This window comes from Arachis hypogaea, chromosome 16 (assembly GCF_003086295.3).
Source record: "Arachis hypogaea cultivar Tifrunner chromosome 16, arahy.Tifrunner.gnm2.J5K5, whole genome shotgun sequence".
Lineage (NCBI taxonomy): Eukaryota > Viridiplantae > Streptophyta > Magnoliopsida > Fabales > Fabaceae > Arachis > Arachis hypogaea.
In genome coordinates this window covers 87,730,347-87,733,835 of record NC_092051.1, presented here as the reverse complement: position 1 = coordinate 87,733,835, position 3,489 = coordinate 87,730,347, and the positions used below count along the sequence as shown (strand labels likewise).

At 41.6% G+C, this 3,489-nt stretch overlaps 1 non-coding gene across 1 annotated transcript; it reads left to right on the top strand.

Annotated features, from left to right (window-relative positions):
- Positions 1-2,855: 2,855 nt before the first annotated feature.
- Positions 2,856-2,963, top strand: LOC112761456 (small nucleolar RNA R71). The gene has a single exon (XR_003181852.1). It is a non-coding gene; the product is annotated as a small nucleolar RNA R71 (small nucleolar RNA).
- The last annotated feature ends 526 nt before the right edge of the window (positions 2,964-3,489 follow it).

The following is a 3,489-nucleotide window of genomic DNA, read 5'->3' as shown; positions in this document are numbered from 1 at the left end:
ACATTCACCTTTGCTGGGTCTACAGAAATGCCATTATTAGATACCACATGTCCTAATACAATTCCTTGCTTTACCATAAAGTGGCATTTTTCAAAATTCAATACAAGGTTTGTATTAACACATCTATCTAATACTCTAGATAATCCATCTAAGCAAAGGTTAAAAGAATCACCATAAACACTAAAATTGTCCATAAAAACTTCCATACAATCCTCAATAAGATCAGAGAAAAGACTCATCATGCACCTTTGGAAGGTGGCTGGTGCATTGCACAAGCCAAAGGGCATTCTCTTATAAGCATAAGTCCCAAAAGGACATGTAAAAGTAGTCTTTTCCTGATCCTCAGGAGCTATATGAATCTGGAAATAACCTGTGTAACCATCTAAAAAGCAATAATGTGATTTACCTGACAGGCGATCCAGCATTTGATCAATGAATGGAAGTGGGTAGTAATCCTTACAGGTAGCTTGGTTGAGACGCCTGTAATCAATGCAAACTCTCCAAGCATTCTGAACTCTAGTTGCTATGAGCTCCCCATGCTCATTCTTCACTATAGTGACTCCAGACTTCTTGGGCACCACTTGTACTGGGCTTACCCATTCACTGTCTGAAATGGGATATATGATACCTGCTTCCAATAGTCTGGTCACTTCCTTTTTGACAACTTCCAAGATGGTGGGATTCAATCTTCTTTGTGGTTGACGGACAAGTCTTGCTCCCTCTTCTAAAAATATTCTGTGTTCGCATACTTGAGGGTCAATTCCCACTATGTCTGCCAAACTCCACCCAATTGCCTTCTTATGCTTCCTCAGTACATCAAGTAACTGCTCTTCTTGTTGAGAAGTCAGTTTGCTTGCAATAATAATCGGAAGCTTTTGCTCATCCTCAAGATAAGCATATTTGAGATGTGGAGGGAGAGGTTTCAATTCTAAATTTTGATCATGGGTAGGCTCTGGATTATCTGGGGCTTGCAAAAATGGCGAAGTGTCCTAATTGTCAGTTAAGAGGGTCCCCACACTCGGATCTTGTCCAGTGTGCCTCTCTTCAAACTCTTCTTTTTGGACTTCAGCCACACTTTCGTCTATGACATCACACTGGAAGATAGAACGATCTTCTGGGGGGTTGTTAATGACTCCATTCAGATTGAAGATCACTATGCGGCCATCAATTTCAAAGGAGTATGTTCCTGAAAAAGCATCAAATTTGAATTTTGATGTCTTCAGGAATGGTCTTCCAAGTAGGATTGATGATGGCTTATCTGAATCATTATGGGGCATCTCCAAGATATAAAAATCAGTGGGAAATGTGGGCCCTTTAATGTTCACCAAAACATCTTCAGTAACTCCAGCCACTGTAATAATGCTTTTATCTGCTAACACAAAACGAGCTGCAGACCTTTTTAAGGGAGGGAGCCTTAAAACATCATATATAGACAAAGGCATTATACTGACACATGCTCCTAAATCACACATGCAATCATAAATTACTACACCACCAATAGTACAACTAACTATGCAAGGACCTGGATCACTACATTTTTCAGGTAATCCTCCCATTAAAGCAGATATAGAACTACCTAAAGGAATAGTTTCTAATTCATTAATTTTGTCTTTATGGATACATAAGTCTTTTAGAAACTTTGCATATTTAGGTATCTGCTGAATAACATCAAAAAGGGGAACAGTTACCTCAACCTTTTTGAATATTTCTACCATTTTAGGATCAGGTTCCAGCTGCTTCCTGGGCTTCCTTGCAAGTTGTGGAAATGGAATGGGAGTAGTGTTTTCTGTGGTGCCTGCGCCTTTTTGTGCTTCTTCCTGTGGTTGAGCTATCTCTTCTTTAGCTATGTCCTGTATGTCCTCTTCCTCTTCAACATCTTCGATTTCTTCCACCTCTTCAGCTGAGGCGTATTCTGGTGAGCTTGGTTCCTCCTGATTCCTCTCCTGCAGTGTGGTTCCGGACCTCAAGGTGATGGCATTAATGCCTCCCTTTGGATTGGGTAATGGTTAAGAGGGGATTCTAGTGGTTCTTGAAGGTTGGTTACTAGAATTTTGTGCTGAACCAAGTTGTGTCATAAAAGCTTGCAGAGTAGAGGTGAAACCATTCAGACTGGCGCTAATACTGTTCACGATGGTATTCTCCATGGCCAGTTGTCTTTTCTCAAAAGCTTGTAATAAATCTTCATTAGAAGATACAGAAGAATGAGTAAATTGAGAGGTTTGCTGCTGATTGTTCGGTGGTCCTTGGTTTTGCCTCATATGAGGTGCTCGGTAAGGTTGATTTTGTTGCCTGTTGTTGTTATTATTTCACCTTTGATTTCCCTGGTTATCTCTGCCTCCTCTCTTATTGTTGTCTCTCCAATTCTGGTTTGAATTGTCCTACCATCCGTGGTTATTATTTCCACTTTGATTGTACCCTTGGTTGGGGCGGTCGTAGAAGTTGTAAGTGGATGCCACCATGTTGTCTTCTTGTTGGAGCTGCGGGCATTCATCAGTGTAATGGCTGTAATCAGCACAAATTCCGCAAATTCTTTGTGGAACTAGTTGTTGGTTTTGCTGCGGTTGAGTTTGCTGAGCTTGTTGACTCAACTGCATTTGCTTCAGCAGGTTAGTCATCTCACAGATGCTTCGATTTAGAGCAGCAGTCTCTATGCCAGAAGATACTTCTGCAACGGCTTTTGAACGGCCTTGCTTCTGTCTGTGGTTTCTAGTAGATTTAGCTAAATCACTGATCAATTGCCAAGCTTCATCAGTGGTCTTGTACTTCTTCATAGACCCATTGCTGGCACTTTCCAATGTGGTCTTATCTTGGGGCCTCATACCTTGTGTGATATAGCTGAGTAGCACGATCTTGTCAATCATGTGGTGGGGGCATGCTTCCAGAAGATTATTGAAGCGCTCCCAGTATTCAAAGAGAGTCTCATTGTCATCCTGAACAATTGTAGAGATATCCTTCCTCAGTTTATCAGTAACTTCAGATGGAAAGAATTTCTCCAGAAACTCCTTTCTGAGTGTATCCCAGTTGGATATATTTGCTATAGGTTGAGTGTAGTACCACTCTCTTGCTTTTCCCTCAAGAGAAAATGGGAAAGCTTTCACCAGAATTGAAGTTTCATCAGTGCCATCACGCCTGACAGAAGAACAGGCTGCCTGGAAATCTCTCAAGTGCTTGATAGGCTCTTGAGCAGGTAGGCCATGAAACTTGGGCATCAAATTTAACAGAGCGGTCTTTATTTCAAAATCCATAGCTACCGCTGGATGATGCGCTTGAAACGGTTGCATTGTAAAATCAGGAGCTCCTTCCTCCTGAATGGTAACTCTTCTAGCTACCATGTTTTCTGCACGTAAAACAACCGAATCAGTAGAACGGGGGTTGGTTTCTTCCTCAGATTCACTTTCAGATCCGCCCTCAGAGCGGGCTAACCTACGCTGTTCTCGCCTTATTCGTGAAATAGTCCTTTCAATTTCAGGATCGAATATTAGCAAGCGC